The sequence below is a fragment of the Lissotriton helveticus genome, chromosome 4_1 (genome assembly GCF_964261635.1).
Source record: "Lissotriton helveticus chromosome 4_1, aLisHel1.1, whole genome shotgun sequence".
In the NCBI taxonomy this organism is placed as follows: Eukaryota; Metazoa; Chordata; class Amphibia; order Caudata; family Salamandridae; genus Lissotriton; species Lissotriton helveticus.
In genome coordinates, this window is record NC_136063.1 from 834,457,909 (window position 1) to 834,475,415 (window position 17,507).

General features: G+C 49.8%; 1 protein-coding gene across 2 annotated transcripts in view; it reads right to left on the minus strand.

The window, feature by feature from the left end:
• Positions 1–17,507, minus strand: part of CEP192 (centrosomal protein 192) — a 2,224,848-nt gene that overhangs the window by 1,064,392 nt on the left and 1,142,949 nt on the right. The gene's annotated exons all lie outside the window — the stretch shown is intronic.

The following is a 17,507-nucleotide window of genomic DNA, read 5'->3' on the forward strand; positions in this document are numbered from 1 at the left end:
AGTTGTCTTCAGGTATAGACCAAGCCATATACTAAAGAAGAGGAAGTCGAACTGTGATCAATGTCGGGACTTAGATAAGGAGACTCAGAAGAGCTGGGGACACAAGGAACCATCCAAGGCAAGTGCCCAGTAACTCCACTGAGGCGGTCTGCAGAGTAGAAACACAGCCGGATGCCCACTGGAAGTCAATAGAGAAGTCACGGTTGCAGTTTTAAAGAAGTATCCTTCCCAGTGGACCCTGAAGTAACCATGTGGAAGACAGAAATTTGGAGAGTCACCCACCCCCCGTGGATACACCAGGAACCAGGATACCTACACGGAAGCCAAGTGCATAGATGCGAAGTGAGGTCAGAAACGGCCGTAGACCACAATGGAGGTCTTCAGGAAAGATTATGCTGGCAAAGGTGAAAGTTGAGTGGAATCCAAGGGTGGATTCTAGATCAGAAGAACCTGCAAGCAGAGGGGACAGTTTGTATGCCACTCAGGTGACGAAGAGGCACAGAAGATCAATGCCCAACAATGACGGAAGATGCAGGAGTGATGACAGTGACCTTGTGACTGCAGCTGAGAGAACCAGGCGGCGCTGTAGAAGACCAGGAGCTATTCACGAGCAGTCACACATTGGAAGTGGAGAAGCAGGGGGTAAGTGTCCAGCAGGAGCACCAACAAACCTCGTCAGAAGCAACAGATGTGGTAGACGAAAAAGAGTAATGTTGGAACCAGCAAGGTCTAAGGGACTCACCAACTGCAGGAGATTTAGAGCAGGCCCTGAGCAAGCAGGACAGCCATTGAAGCAAAAGACCCTCAAGAGAACGCACAGGCTGAGCGCACAGGAGACGCAGGAGGACCTGAAGCAGCTCACCAAAGACGCAGGCCCACGGTTCAGAGGACGCAGTGAGGACGAAAGTCTTGGCAGGAAGTGATGCTTGAGGCTGGAGCTTTTTGTAGCCTGAAGATCTATGTAGTACAGAGCCAACAAGCCTTGGCAATGGCAAGCTGACAGCGCACTGTGGTTCTGCTCCAGCGGTTCGGACGAGGAATACTTGCCTCAAACTTCCTAAGAGAACAGGTTAGGCCTTGTGGGACTTTAAGAACCACCCCCTGTGTTGCTGAGACTTTAGAAGTCTGTGGGACGCCAAGAACAGCAGACCAGTCAACTTCATTGCAGTGCCTGCAGATGCAGGAGAGTGACTCCTTCACTCCAAGGGAGATTACTTTAGGTGTCCTTGATGTCCACAAACCTGGAGAGGAACCTGGAAGAAGCACAGGCACAGACAACAAAGAAGACTTGCAGAACAGTGACACCAGGAGCAGCGGGAGTCTTCCTGATGCAATCTCAGTTTCAGGCGAAGTCAATCGAAGTATAGGTGCCCAGACAGTCGAAGTGGTTTCGGGTTTGAATCTTGTCAGGATCTGAACAGGTCAGCGCCTGCCTAAACTACAATTCCCATGGGCAGCGGGCTTAGAACTACGATTCCCATGATCCTTTGTTCATCAGGTAATAGTCAGGCAAGAACCAGGAAATGGTGCTCGTGATTTTGGCTGTGTTTGGTATGGAGCCTGTTCGGCTCCTCTTTCTCCATGGCACCTGTGTCTCTCGCCCTTCGTAGGCATTCCCTGAGAAGTTCTGACATTCAGCGCTGCAAGAAACAGAAGGGTATCGTTGTAAGCGTGCGCTATTTATCGTTTGTCCATTGACCTTTTGACTAGAAGCTTTCTTGTGAGCGCCTCTTAATTGAAGAGCCTCGCGGCTGCGAGGAGATTACTCTTTGGTATCGGCTCTCTTTTAAGGGAGTTAGTGATTGCGTCTATTGCGATTCCCGGCTGGGGGTTGTACTTCATTTATGCAAGTGACGGATAGCAGGGGGAGGAGTCTCCGCTATGCCGGCATGAAAGGATATTCATCTGAATAAGGGCTCATTCTTATTTTGGATTACAAATGCTAAAGCGGATGCTAGTAGTGAGGATTAACTACAGCATACCGTGTTTAGTGACTTTCTGGATCTAGAGAGATTATCTGGAACCTGGTTTTGTTTCTCTAGCAGAGGAGGAGTCTGCTATTGATCTATCTGTTATGCCTTATGTTTGCAATACATAGGCAAAGGACTGCACATGGTAGATTACGTATTTTGTCTTTGGAGCTTCCCACTTCAGGAGTTAGTTTTCTTTTCAATGGGTATGTGTACATTCGCTACCAAGACATAGGACGCTCTTTGTTTGTGGTGACATTAACCATTTATGTGCTTCTTGCGTTGTACAGGGGGACAGGAGTGCTATGTGAAGACACTACATATGAAGAGGCACATGCTGTAAATGTACAAGGTGAATCTGCTTGGGCATTATTAGCGAGAATGAAATGAGAGTAGCATTTATAACTTTATTAATACATTGTGCCTTTCTGTTACAGCTTCATTTCCCCTGCTGTCCCTCCCTTCTATTCTTTTGGGTTTTTTCCCCTTTTGGGGTTTTTCCCTCACCGTATCCCCTAAACACCCTGTGTATATTACGTTCAGGGTGTTTGGGAGGTCCGGAGGTGGAGCATTTCTGCTGCATGTGGATCCTGCGGAGTGCAACCGTGACAAATCTAGTCCCATGACAAATCTGAAGACCCACCCACAGGTAAGCCCTTAAATACCCCAGGGAAAGGGTGGGAATGGTTCAGGGGTCCCTCCCAGAGGACTGGATGGACAGAGGGGAGGATACTCCCATGTCCTTTGTCCAGTTTCATGCCAAAGTGGGAGCCAAGAGCTCCCTGAACTGGCTCAAACTGTTGTATGCAGGAAGGGCACCAAATGTGCCCTTCAAAGCAATCTGGTGGCGCTGGCAAGCACCCCCACTCCAGTCCAATACACTAAGACCTGTCTGGAAGGTGGTCACACCTCCCTGTGACAGGAAACTTTTTGTTCTACCTTCCTGTTAGACCTGGCACCATTGGCGTGGGTCTCCCTTCCATTTTTGCTGTTGCCTCATGTGTTTTTGCTGGTGTTAGATGATTTGGGCATTGTGCCACTGCTGTCCAGTGCCACAGTGCAAGTGCTCCCTACTGTAAATTAATGTATTAATTTGTGGTTCCATGATTGGTTAGTTTGGTTTACCTGTCAGACCCTAGGACAGTGCACCACGATTGCCCAGGGCTTGTAAACCAAACGCTGCTAGTGGGCTTGCAGCACTGGTTGTACCACCCACAGAAGCAGCCTGTAAAAGTGTGTCTACGGTCTGCCATTGCAGAGCCTGTGTGCTGTCCGGTACTGCCATGAAGACTGGGCAAGTGCACCCACTTGGCATTACCTAAACCTTCCCTTTTCTTCACATTAGACACCCCTATGGTAGGCCCAAGGGCAGGGCGCATTGTAAGTATAAGGTAGGACATGACTAAAATAACAATGAAGGGAGGTAGGGCATGTCCTGGTGTGTGTGTGGCATGTCCCAATAGTGAATTACAGCCATTTTCGTTTTTCACTATTGCAAGGCTACCTGTTCTCCATAGGCCAGAATGGGCAGTTAGATTATTACATCTTACAATCCTAACTGACTCCGAGTACATGGTAGAAAGTCGAGTTTAGTATGCCTGGAATGATAAAATACATCTTTTAGTGAAGTTGATTTTAACATTCTGTTTGAAAATACCACTTTTAGAAAGTAGGTATTTTCTTGTCTAATTATCCAAGCCTGCCTCTGCTGGGTTGTGTATTCCTTGTCTGGTGTTTTTGAGTGACAGGACTGGGGGATTCCAAGAGACAGAATGAGTCAGCCCAGAGGTGAATAGAGAGATCTGCATCCAAATGGGAGGAAGGAGTTGCACCTGAAACCTGAATAGGGCTGTGCCTGCCTTCTACAATGCTGGCTCCACCTCATGTGGTAAGGCTGATGTCTCTGCCCTCCACAGTGAAAGAAGAGAAGGAATCATGTCAACAAAGTGCTCAAGAATGGGTTTAGACTGGGCACAGGCCCCTCTGCCCTCAGAGGACATAGGACTTGGGGTATAAATTATGGGACCCTGATCCCAAAAAATTAGATCACTTTTGAACTACAATAAGAAACCTTCTCTGAGGAGAGGAACCTGAAGAAACGGAGGAGAGACTATCCCTAAGCTGAAGTGCTGCTTGGGGGATTGGCCTGCAGTGGTTGCCTGACTGCCAAAGGAAGGAGAAAGGAACTTTGTGTACTTTATTTTCAACTTGTGAAGGATCTCCAAGGGCTTGGAACAGAGCTTGCCTCCTGCTGAAGTCTCAGGGACAACAGACTTCAACCCCCCAGCTCCCCATAGTTCTTTGGAAGTGCCTGCTGCTGTTTTGGACCTTCAGAGGGACTGCGTGTCGCAAGAAGCTGGAAGCGCGACTCAAGAGGAAGAAGCATGTTGCTGCTCCTGCTGTGACATCGTGGATGTCGCTGTCGTATTGCACCGCATCGAGAGAAGCGTCTCGCAACGAGGAAGAAGAGTGTCGCCGACACTGCTGCTGCCGTCGCATCGTGGATATCGCCGCTGTAGCGGTCGTAATGCACCGCATCAAGAAAAGCGCCTCGCATCCACGGAGAAGCGTGCCGCCGTCGGAGCTGCTGCAGTCTCATCTTGGATGTCGTCGCTGTAGTTGTCGCATTGTGCGGCAGCGTCTCGCAACGTCGGAGAAGAGTGCCGCAGCTGAGGCTGTTATCGTCGCATCGCTGTACAAGGGTGTTGCCGCTGCAGTTGATGCATCAAATCGAGACTTCTCCCATCATCGGAGAAGCGCGCCGCATCTGGACGATCTTCACGTCTTTATTTCTTTGCACCGGAACTTTGCCGCATTTCCATCACTGCAACACGTTTGTTGTGGAAGCGTCACGCATCGTAAGGTACATTGAACAACTACAACTGAACAGAACTGAACTAACCTAAAACTACCATTTTTAAGTACAGTATTGTGGATTTTTGTTGTTTGTGGTCTTGTGTTAAGTCTATATAAAGAATACTTAATTTTGATATAAAACCTGTGTGGTGTCCATCTGCAGTGTTGTCACTTGGTTATTGTATGTGGTCACAAATGCTTTACACACTGCCTCGGAGATAAGCCTGTCTGCTCGTGCCAAGCTACCAAGGGGGTGAGCAGGGGTTATTTTAGGAGTGTACCCCCTTACCTTGACTAGAGGCAAGCGTCCCTATTTGTCACAAGTACATACCTGTGCCAACTAGAGACCCCCAAATCTAACACTTCCCCTTCTTGAGGTTAACTCAGCAGCACCAGCTTGCTGTTAGGCCCTGAAAGGCTGGTATTGGGAATACATGGGGGCACCCAAGGGGAACCCAACATTGGAATCAGTGTAGGGGTAGGATTCCAACATGTTTAATAACAAACATGACCGGTTTTGAAGCAGCCAATATAAAGTTGGACATCTCGTAATTGACTTGATATTCACTATATGTGTTAAATGTCTGACAGCTCCTACAAAGCCTACAGAATCAACTCTGGGATTTGTAGGGGTGTCCTGCTCATGCAGGAGCACCCTCACACTTATAACCAAGCACCCTGCCCTCAGTACTGAAGAGCCTGCCATGGGGTGACTTATATGTTTTAAGTGTAGTGACCTCAGATATAGAGGGAACTTCTATCTGCCTGGAGAGATGCTAGCACCAACTCACAGAGACTGCAATTGCAGGCCTGCGGGCCCAGTTAAAGTGCACTACCCTGGGTGGCAAAATACATGCAGAAGTTCAAGGGAGACCCCTGGTGAACCTATGCCCTAGTACCTCAGAAGGAGTAGTTTCTGTCCTGTAACTCCAGTCTGTAGTAGGGGTATCTCTGTTATAGTCAATCTAGTGAATAGTCCCGCCCATGTGCGTGGACCCCGGAGCAATCAAAAATAATCTCTTAAGGTGTCAAAAAATGCAGAACTGCACAGACACTTAAGAGAGAATTTAAAGACAGATAACGCAGCCTATATCCACAGGCTACACTGTCCAGTACTTCAACTAGAAATTCCACCAAAATTTCACAAACAGCACAGCCTGTCCAGGTTTTTCCAGACAGAAAAACATGCTTTTACCAGAAAAGCCCTCAGGAATGATAGAGAGGAAGGAGTGGACAGACAAGCCCCTTAGGCTGCCATTATGTGGCTCAGAACAGGATACTGTGCCTTTAAGAGAACCTTCCAGAACTCTCTCAGTATCCCAGAATGCACAGCAGGTCCCTTTTACTTTCAGTTCTTTTTGAAGGCGTAACATGCCAAACCTGTAGCATTCCTTACATGAATATCTCTCTCCGCCGGGGAGGAGGCCGGGCGCTTATGACTATAACATAGATACCCCTACTACAGAACTGGAGTTACAGGACAGAAACTACTCCTTCTGTAGTAGGGGATCTCTGTGTATAGTCATAATCTAGTGAATAGAAAGGCAAGCCCATCCCCACACCAAAGCGGCGGTGGAGAGAAGAAAATATAACACTGTGAGAAGTTGGCCTGATATATGATGCTCACTAGTTATAGTGATCACCTTGTATCAGTCCAAACAACCCTTATGGTGATTGGTTGTAAGTCAACCTTATAGACCAGCTATCCTAATGGTAGCATGGACAAAGCAGTCTTAGGCTAAACTCTTGGCATGTGAAGCCAGCTGTTTTACCACAATATAACCCCTTGAATACCAAGTGAAAGGACACCACACAGGTTGTTATGAAAATAAACAGTATATTTATTAATAACAACACCTCTGAACTCTTTATGAGATCAGAGGGCTAAGCACATGACAATCTCTTACGAAAAATACTACAAGTCGCACAAAATTACAATGGTGCCCTAGGGGCACGACAAACCATATACTAAGTAAGTGGAATGTGAGAGTCGATAATCGGAAAGGAGCTGTCCAGAGGCTGTAGGATCGATGGGACCACGCTATACTAACTTCAGGTAAGTAATAGGAGGCCCACGGGACGCGTGTGCAGAGTGTGAACTCACACGCGAGATGCGTAACAACGTCTATGGACAGTACAGTTCAAGTTAAAGGTGAGTACGGACAATCCTGACTAGATAGAACAACAACGACTGTGGAACTGGACACTAGGACAGTTAAACTACTCTTGAGCACCGAAATGCTCTTGTTACCTCATCCGCGGACCGCGGGTGCACAGGTGTCAAAGTGCGTCGGGTTCTCGCGATGAAGTCTATGGAGCCTGCAAGAAAAGATGCTGCAGGCGACCAGGAGGAAGATGTCCGGTGCAATCCAAGGGTGGATTGTTGAAGAAGGAGATCTGAAAGCAGAGGAGACAATGTTCACAGTCACTAGCCAGTGACTGGAGTGGAACCAGGAAGGAACCAGATGTCGACGTCGCGATCAGGTGAAGAGTGGACGCTTGACTCTACAGCCACGTGGACTAGGAGGTGTCTTCGACGACCAGGATGGAGGCACGAGCTGTCCCACGCAGGCTCTCGCTGTCGGCGGTGTTGAATCCGGGATTGGACTCAACAGGCCTTGGCAAAGGCAAACCACGCGGTGAGTGAAGAAAGCGTCTGGTGCGGACTAGGAGAGTCCGGGGTGCCCCTCTTTTGGAAGGGAGCAAGGGCCAGTCTGGAGCAACCAGACCAGCAGTGAAAATTCAAAGGTTCGTCGTCTGGGAGGCCACTAGCCAGCCGGCAAGTGACCAGACAACACGTCGAGCAGCAACAAAGCAGAAGGGCCCCACGCAGATGTCGTGGATGCTGGAGGGCTGATCTTCGGTGCAGGGGCTGCTCGGGGTTGGGGCTTCTCAGTCCCCAAAGCACTTGGTCGAGTTTACCTCGGGAGTCGTGCTGGAAGCGAAGTGCAGGTTCGTTCAAGATGGCCGGTCCCACGTGTCTCGTCGCACCCACGGGTCTCAGCTTTGCTGCAGATGTGAGTTGAGGTCGGAGAGGTCTGGGAATACGGGTCTCGTCGGGTACTGAAGTCTGGATCCTCGAGGGAAGACGACAAAGTGAAGCCGCTGGACGCTTGATGGTGCCTGCAGTTGCAGGGTGGACACTCCTTGTCCACAAGGGAGATTCTTCAGTCTTCTGTGGAGCAGAACGTCGAAGGCCAGAGTTTCTTCTTGTTGAATAGTTCAGGATAATCTAATTTGGAATGGGACCAGCTCCTACCTTTATTCTCCTAAAGGGGGCTGCACTACTGACTAGGTCCCTCCCCTGGGTGGGACCAGGAAGAGGGGTGGTTACACCCCCTATCCTTTGTCCGGTTTCCCGCCAGAGCTGGGGCTGGGCAGCCCCAGCAACTGGTTTGAACCGGTGTATGCACAGGGCACCTTGTGTGCCCCAGGCATGTCTCATTCCTTTCAGGCCTCCCTACCTCAATACACAAAATCCTGTCTGGGGTGGTGCTAGCACCTCCCAAGGCAGGAAACCCTTTGTCTAAGCCATCCTCGCTGGAAGGACTCCCAGCAGCAGGAGGTCAGACTTGTGTCTGTGGTGGCAGCATCCATTTTGTGATGCTGAGGCTCGAGTTAACTTTAACCGGGGTTCACAGTTACATACATGTCGTGTCCCTCTAGAAGGGTGGAATGCTACCCCCGTCGCCAGAATTGGCGAGGGGGTAGTATTCCAAATCGTATGACACCTTACTCGACGTGTTTTGATAATGTTATACCAGAGTTAGCATTTAACTGCGAGGTTGATAATGCACTTAAGAGTATATGGTATAGCGTTATCATGGAACAGCTATTAGGACTTAGTTCCGCAAGCTGCAAACGGGCTCAGCTCATGCCAGAGCACCATCTCACATAATTCCAAGCACTCTGCCTTCAGGATTGATAAGGCCTTCCATAGGAGTGACTGATAGGAATATATGTGTCCATTTTAGGGTTAGATATAGGTATACTATATCTACAGCAAAGGGTGATTACACCACCTTGCCCCAGCTGTCATGCAGCCAGTTGTGTCAGATTTAGATGGCCAGCCAGGGGTGGCATAATACATGCTTCAGCCCCTGGTAGGCCCTGGGTACACCTATTCCCTGGGTACAGGGACTGATAAGGTGACCTAGTACCAATTGGTAAATGCACCTAAAGTACATGGATGTCAATTTAGAGAGAGAACAGCTAGGCTGTGGGTCTGATTAGCAGGCCCACAGCCAGGGAAAGTCGTAAACCAGTGAAGCAAAAAGCAAAAATCTGGGGTGACCATAGGATTGCAGACCCCACTCTCCTACACACACCACTATTGTGCGAACAGATTCCGCAGCAAAGCCTGCCCAACCTGAGCATCTGCCCTGGCATCAGAGTCCAGACAGTAATGCTTAGCAAAGGTATGGACCGACTTCCAAGTGGCCGCTTTGCAGATCTCTGCAATTGGAACATTACGAAGCAAAGCAGTCGTGGCAGCTTTGCCCCTGGTGGAATGAACCTTAGGTTTGCCCCCTAAGGTCTTATTAGCCTTTTGGTAACACAATTGTATACAGGACACAATCCACCTAGAGATGGACTGTTTAGAGGTAGCAAGACCGGTCCTGACTGATCCATAATTGTTAAACAATTGGTCTGACCTACGAATATCTTTAGTCTTATGCAGATAAAATTTCAACACCCTTCTAACATCCAGGGAATGCAGAGACCGTTCTGCTGGAGAGGAAGGATTCTGAAAGAACGTAGGTAACGTTATGGTCTGGTTAACATGGAAATCCGAGATAACCTTTGGAAGAAATTTAGGGTGAGTACGCATAACAACCGTAGCAGCATGAAATACAGTATAAGGTTCTTGGCAACACAACGCCTGAATTTCACTCACCCTGCGGGCTGATGTAATAGCCATGAGGAACGCCGCCTTCCAGGACAGGTGCTGCAACGAAGCCTTATGAATAAGTTCAAAAGGCTCCTTCATCAATCTGGACAGCACCACATTCAATTCCCATGAAGGCGAAGGAAGCCGGACAGGAGGGAACACTTTCTTCAAGCCTTCCAAAAAATCCTTAATCACAGGGACTTGGCAAAAGGAAGTCTGTGAAGGACATTTCCTGTAGGCAGTCAATGCAGCTAAATGAACCTTAATGGAATGGACATTAAGGCCAGACTGCGCCAAATGTAGAAGGTAAGGCAGGATGACATCTTCCTTACATGTCGTCGGGTCATAGCTCTTGGACTTGCACCAGATACAGAATCTCTTCCACTTGTAAGCATAAGAAGTCCTAGTGGAAGGTCTCTTAGCCTCCTTCAGTATGTCCATACAATCATCTAGTAGATTCAAATGGCCTTATTGCACTATTTCAGGAGCCATGCCGCCAAACTCAAAGACGAGAGATTAGGGTGCACCATCTGCCCCCTGAACTTCGTGAGAAGGTCCGGCCGTCACGGCAGCCGTATGTGAGGAAGGAGAGACCGGTGAAGCAGGTCCGTGTACCACCACTGCCTGGGCCATTCCGGGGCAATCAGGATCATCTGCGCCCTGGACTGAGCACCGCTGGAATCAGGGGAATTGGTGGAAAAGCGTACAGAAAGCTGTTCGACCTGTTGATCCATAACGCATTCCCCAGCGTCCCCTGTTGGTAGTACCTGGAGGCGAAGTTTCGGTATTTGCTGTTTTCGGCGGTGGCGAACAAATCTACGTCTGGAGTCCCCCACCTTGCGAAGACTTCTCCTAGTACTTTGTCGTTTATGACCCATTCGTCGTTTTCCTGAATCAGTCTGCTCAGTGCGTCGGCCTGAACATTCTGCACACCTGGTCGATGGGTAGCCATTATCGTCAGTCCTCTGGCTAGAAGCCAGCGCCAGATCGCCTGCGCCTCCTGCGACAGAGTGCGCGATCTCGAGCCCCCCTGCTTGTTGAGGTAATACATCGTGGTTGTATTGTCCGTCTGTACAAGCAGAGAGTTGGTCTGGAAGGACGGATGAAAGGCCTTCAGTGCCAAGTGAACAGCTCTGAGTCCCAGGAAATTGATGTGATACGTGGACTCCGTCGGGGACCACGTTCCATGTATCTGTAAGTCTCCGGAGTGCGCCCCCCCAGCCGTGGAGAGACACATCTGTCACGATAGTCTGTGTGGGAATGTCCTTGTGGAAGGGAACCCCTCTCAGGAGATTCTCCGCTGAACACCACCACTTCAGAGACTGAAGAGCATGCAGAGACAGTCATATCTTCTCATCCCAAGATCCTTTCCTCTGATCCCACTGATCCTCCAAGCACTCCTGCAATGGTCTCATGTGCAGCCGGGCGTGTGGAAGATACAAGAGGCCATCAACCCCAGTAGAGAAGACACCGTCCTCACTGTTGTAGATGGAGCGGTCATAAGAGCCTGAGCCTTCCGAAGGAGTGATAACCGTCTCTCCTTCGAAGGAGACACGCTTGCTGACAGCGTATTGATGGAGGCTCCCAAGTACTGTATGCACTGAACCGGAGTCGGGACAGACTTGGACATGTTGATGTGCAACTCCAGCTTGTTCAAAGAGAACGCACATCTTCTGGAAGTGCGCTTGAGCTTCCGAGAAGGAGGAGGCCTTGATCAACCAATCGTCCAGGTACGGGTAGACAAACACCTTGTTCTTTCTCAGGTGTGCAGCTACCACCGCCATGCATTTCGAGAATGTCCTGGGCGCAGACTTCAGCCCGAATGGCAGTACTGTGTACTGATAATGATTGGCGCCGACTTGGAATCGCAGGAACTTCCTATGTTTGTGTGCAATGGGCACATGGAAGTACGCATCCTGTAGGTCTATAGCACATAGACAGTCTCCCTGTTGCAGCTGAGGATAAATCTGATGCAACGACAGCATGTGAAACTTCTCTCTGCGAATCCACTTGTTTGCTTGTCACAAATCCAGAATGGGCCTGAACTCGTTCTTGTCCTTCTTGCGAACCAGAAAGAACCGGGAGTACAGACCTCTTCCTCTTCGAGACAGAGGTACGTCTTCTATCGCCCTTTTCCTTAACAGAATATCGGCCTCCGCCTGGAGCTCGCGCAGTTGAAACCGCGAGCTGACCGGTGGAATTGCTGGAGGCGGGCTGGTGAACCGAAGACTGTATCCATTGCAAACAATATTCAGCACCCACTTGTCCTGAGTAATTTTTCTCCACTCTGCCAGAAAAAATTGAACGCTTCCCCCCACCGGAGCGGGTAACGGATGTAGGGGAAGTAACCGCTCAGGGTCGAGACCCAGCTGGGCCTTTGTTCGCTGCCGTGGACTGCTGGCCTCCTCTACCCTCTGGCGCTTCTGGAAGGGCTTCTGCAACTGCTGCTGTTGTTGTTGCTGCTGCTGTCCCGAAGTCTGCCCACGCCCTCTGCCCTGCGCCCGAAACCGTCTCTGGAATGGGCGGTAAGTCTGCTTCTCCAACCCGACCGCCGTCAGGGTCTCGGCCTACGCCTTCATGCGGGCCATTTCATCATCCGCATGCTTGCCAAACAAGGTTTCCCCCCGAGAAAGGCAGATTGGCCACTCGCTGCTGAGCTTCCGGCTTGAGCGATGTAAGTAGAAGCCAAGCGTGGTGTCGTTGGTTGACACCATGACAGTACCCATGGGCCGCCAGAAGAGACGCATCAGCAGCCGCGCTGATGAGCTGGTTCGACACCAGCATCCCCTCCCTTCAGGATCTCTTGAAAGTCCTCTTTCTTCTCTCGGGGAAGTAACTCAGCTGGAGGGACTCCCATAGGGCACGATCGTATCGCCCTAGCAAAGCCGCAGCGCTAGCCGCCCTCTTCGCAGTAGATGCCGTCCCACAGACCTTTCTGCCTGCCGAGTCGATCCATCGGCTCTCCTTATCAGGAGGCACAGTAGAAGATGGGGAGGTGGGCATGTTGTTTCCTAGCCGCCGTCACGATGACAGAGTCCGGAGTCGGATCCATCCGAAGAAAAGTCGGGTCAGAACCCGGGGCCCTGTACTTCTTAAGGAGCCGGGAGGGAGCGGCCTTCGTCACCGCAGGAGTGAGAAAGAACTCCTCTGCGGGCTCTACCAATCCTGGTACTAGAGGCAGTAAGGGTAGAGACAGGTGCTTCTTATGAAGTGTCTCGAAAATCACGGACGTCGTGGGAGTAGGCACCGTCACCGAGATACCCAACTTAGCCGCACCCCTCAGGAGAACATCCTGGAATGTGCTGATGTCGTCCACCGGCGACACTCTCGTCCCCGGGGATTCCGACAAAGTCAGTGAGTAGGTGCTGGTCCCGGAAGAGTCCGTGCGGGACCGTGATCTGCGCCTCCTGTGGCGCCGTCGTGACCTCGTTGAGGACCTGTGACGACTCCGCGATCTCCCCCTCTGACCGAAGCGAGATCGCGACCTCCTTGGCTTCGGGCGTTCCGCCGGCCTCACAGGCGTCGGCGACTTTGGCCTGGGCTGGGGCCCTCGGCCGAGGGGTCCCCTTAGGAGGCGTCGGATATCGAGGCAGCGAAGCCGCCCTCGGAGGAGGCCTGTCAGACGGAATCTGAGGTTGAGGCTGAGGTTGAGGTCGAGGATGAGGTGGAAGTAGAGGCGGGGTGGGAGCCCGCGGAGGCGGCCCCCTGGGCAAGGGAGGAGGGGGCGTAACCGACTTCGGCCTAGACGGTGTATACACTGCAGAGTACACCGAGCCCAGTGATCCGCCTTCATTTCTAAGCTGGGGCGATGGAGAATCCCCTATCGGCACCTCGCGCCGGCTAGACTGACTCCTGGCGCCAGAACTCCTTCTGCGCCTCTTTGGCGTCGAAGAACGTCGACCCGACGGCGAGCGTCGGCCCCTCGACGGCGAGCGCCTCCTCCTCGACGGCGAACGCCTCCTCCTCGACGGCGAACGCATTCGCCTTGACTGCGACCTTCGTCTCGACGGCGACCTCCGTCTCGACGGCGACCTCCGTCTCGACGGCGACCTTCGTCTCGACGGCGACCTTCGTCTCGACGGCGACCTTCGTCTCGACGGCGACCTTCGTCTCGACGGCGACCTTCGTCTCGATGCCGAAGGTCTCCTCGATGCCGAACGCCTATGTGACTTCGATGTCCTCCTAGACGTCAAGGATCCCCTCAAAGACTACCTTCTCTTCGCCGACGGCGAACGGCTGTGTCGCCTCGACGGCGAGCGCCGACGCCGGGCCACCACTCGCCGTCGAATCGTCACCGGTGATCTCGACGGCGGTCTATTTAGTTCCCTCGACGCCTAGCGTCGACGCCGCTTCAACCCAGAGCCCTGGGGAGACGGAGAACAGACTGCAGTCATCCCTCTCGACGCAGTAGTCAGTGCAATCGACGCCGACGGAGAATGGGGACGTTTGTTGGTCTTCCAGCCCCTGGGGAGCCCCCCAGAGGCCTCAGCATGGGCAGAGGAAGCCCCTCCAGACCCACCTTGTGCCTTCAGTCTTCTGTCCTCCAGGCCTTGAAGCCTGATCTTCATCCTATCTCTCAGGGTCCTGCTAGAGAAGCCCTGGCAAATGTCACACTCCTCTGGGACATGAGATGAGGGAAGGCAGATGATGCACACCTCGTGTGGGTCCGACTTGGCCTTCTTCCTCGAACACTCTGGGCATTTGTCAAACAATGCAGGCATATTGACAAATAATGAGTGCACCAAAACACACACAAGGAAGAAACACCAAAGTACTTCAAGAAAAGCACTCAAATAATTTGAAAAAAGTGAAAAAAATCACCAATAAACCCTTGAAAAGGGAGAGCTCAATGCTCCAGGGTCCTGCTTGCAGGAGCCAGAAAAAGAACTGAAAGTAAAAGGGACCTGCTGTGCATTCTGGGATACTGAGAGAGTTCTGGAAGGTTCTCTTAAAGGCACAGTATCCTGTTCTGAGCCACATAATGGCAGCCTATTGGGCTTGTCTGTCCACTCCTTCCTCTCTATCATTCCTGAGGGCTTTTCTGGTAAAAGCATGTTTTTCTGTCTGGAAAAACCTGGACAGGCTGTGCTGTTTGTGGAATTTTGGTGGAATTTCTAGTTGAAGTACTGGACAGTGTAGCCTGTGGATATAGGCTGCATTATCTGTCTTTAAATTCTCTCTTAAGTGTCTGTGCAGGTCTGCATTTTTTGACACCTTAAGAGATTATTTTTGATTGCTCCGGGGTCCACGCACATGGGCGGGACTATTCACTAGATTATGACTATACACAGAGATTCCCTACTACAGAATCATATACTAGGGACCTGGGGTCCTGATTAGCAGGATCCTAACCAGACTAGTCAAAAAACAGAATACCAGCAAAAAGTGGGGATACCCATGAAAGCAGACGCTACTTTCCTACAGTGTGTACATTAAACTAACTAACTAGGAACAAGATGTTCTGAAACCAGACTCTTAAAAGTTAAGTTCAAAGGGTTCTTTATGTCATTGCCCTTTGATAGGTATGGGCCCAGTGCCAAGTGGTCTCCAAGGTCCTAAAAAAATGGTGCTAATGCATTTCGATTCCAGTGGCTTCCAGGGTCTCCTAAGGACAAGGACATAATGTCCTTGCAACTATAAAAGAATTTTTTTTTATGGGTGAGTTCACTGAAGGAAACTTTTTAGTTGTGAGGCAACACGATGGCAGGACACACCGTTTTGGCCTAATTAGAGATATTTCTTCTTGGGCTTGAGAGGTTTATGTCAAAGGAACATAAGTCCACGAATTAGTGTTCAGAGAGTTTTCAGAGTGAAGAGTATGTGGAAGAAGACTGAAACAAACATCTTTTGCCCGCACCGCTTACCCCATAAGGGCAAAGAAATAGATTCTGCATTAATGGCTGCCTAGACTTATGACCCTGTTCATTAATGCTCTGCAACTTCAGTACGGTTAGAGAAAGCTAGTCATTGGCTGTGACCTGTCTTTGTTTCAATTTGTTTTAATTGCTCTATAGGTGTTGCAGATATAAGATCAAGTCTTGTTTAAACTGAACCAGTGAACTTATGATTGATACAATTGATCTTGCAGCTTCCTTTCCAGGTGCAAGACTTGACCTGAATTTTTCCATTAGTAATACTTCTCATCAAAGACGGGTGGCATACTCGTATTAAATTTTACCTAAAGGTAAAAGATGTAAAGGAAGGAGTCAACAATAAAACATAGTGTTAAAGTAAAAATCATCCTCCAGGTGTGAGGTGGGATGGTCATAAAGTATCTGCAAAGAATATATCAAACCCAAGTAAATGTTATACAAGTTAAGAATCCTGTTCTTCTAACAGATACCCGTTCCGTAAACCCAACTCCCATAGCATCCCTGAAAGAGGAGGGCTGAGAATATTGAAGTCGTCAGTACAACTGAGATTGCTACTGCTTTTCCTAAACAAGACAATGATGATCATTGGAATAGACACAGAGCAAAGAAGAAAACAAGTTACTTACCTGTAACTTTGGTTCCCCAGTATTGGTAACTTTCATAGATTCCCATGCTTTTGTATCATTCCCCGTCGTCGGAATGGGAGTCTAGGTAACAAAAATATCATAGCAGTAGGTACAAAAGAGAGAGAAAAAGGCCTAGGCCTCATTCCCTTTTGTAGCATATCACCCTCTTTTTGTAAAAGAGACCAAACTCTAGGCATCAGCCAATCAGACGTGCCTCACCCCTTAGAACCCTCCAGAAGGAACCTCAGAGCCTCAGATTTTCGGAGCCGTTGTATATCCGACACCATATCTGCTGAAGGCTGAGCTTTCCTTGGGGAGGTGGGTGGGCGCATGGGAATCTATGAAAGTTACCAATACTGGGGAACCAAAGTTACAGGTAAGTAACTTGTTTTCTTGCCCCAGTATTGGAACTTTCATAGATTCCCATGCTTTTGTATCAGAATAGCAAGCAGTTAGACACCACAAATACATTTTGTATAATAATAATACATTGCAACAGTCAATACGCTACAAGAAATGCAACTGTGCAATCAACGGAAGGTGGGATAGAAGGGAAAGCTCACCAATCACTGGAAGAGGTTCCTTAGGACAGCCTGGCCCACAGCCGCATCGTCTTGCTGTAAAGACTCCAAGCAGTAATGCTTAGTAAAGGTGTGCACGCTGCTCCAGGTAGCAGCCCTGCAAATGTCTTTAATTTGCACCCCCACAAAGAGGGCCGTTGAAGATGCCACTGATCTTGTCGAATGAGCACGAATCCTGCCAGCCAGAGGTTTTCCTGCTGCAGCGTGGCAATGAAGAATGGCACCTGTGATCCATCTTGCGATCCCCTGTTTAGACAGTGGAAGACCCTTGCCTGGACCACCAAAGGCAACCAACAACTGTGAAGACCTCCTAAACCCCTAAGTGCGATCCAAGTAGAATTTTAAGCACCGTTGCACATCCAGAGTGTGAAGTGTTTTCTCCGCTGGAGTAACTGGGTTAGGAAAAAACGTTTTCAGAATCACCGGCTTGTTTAAGTGAAAGTCCGATGGTACTTGGGAATGAATTTTGGGTTCATTCTCAAGATTACAGTGTTTCTCTTGAATTGTAGGAATGGCTCCTGGGTGGTGAGGGCCTGTAACTCTCCAACTCTCCTAGCTGATGTGAGGGCCCAAGAGGAGAGCCAACTTCCAAGATAGGAATATCAAGTCAGAACGATGAATCGGCTCAAATGGAGCTTTCATGAGCTGAGAAAGGACTAAATTGAAATGCCAAGTCGGTGGCGGAGGCCTCACTGGTGGCTAGATTCTGA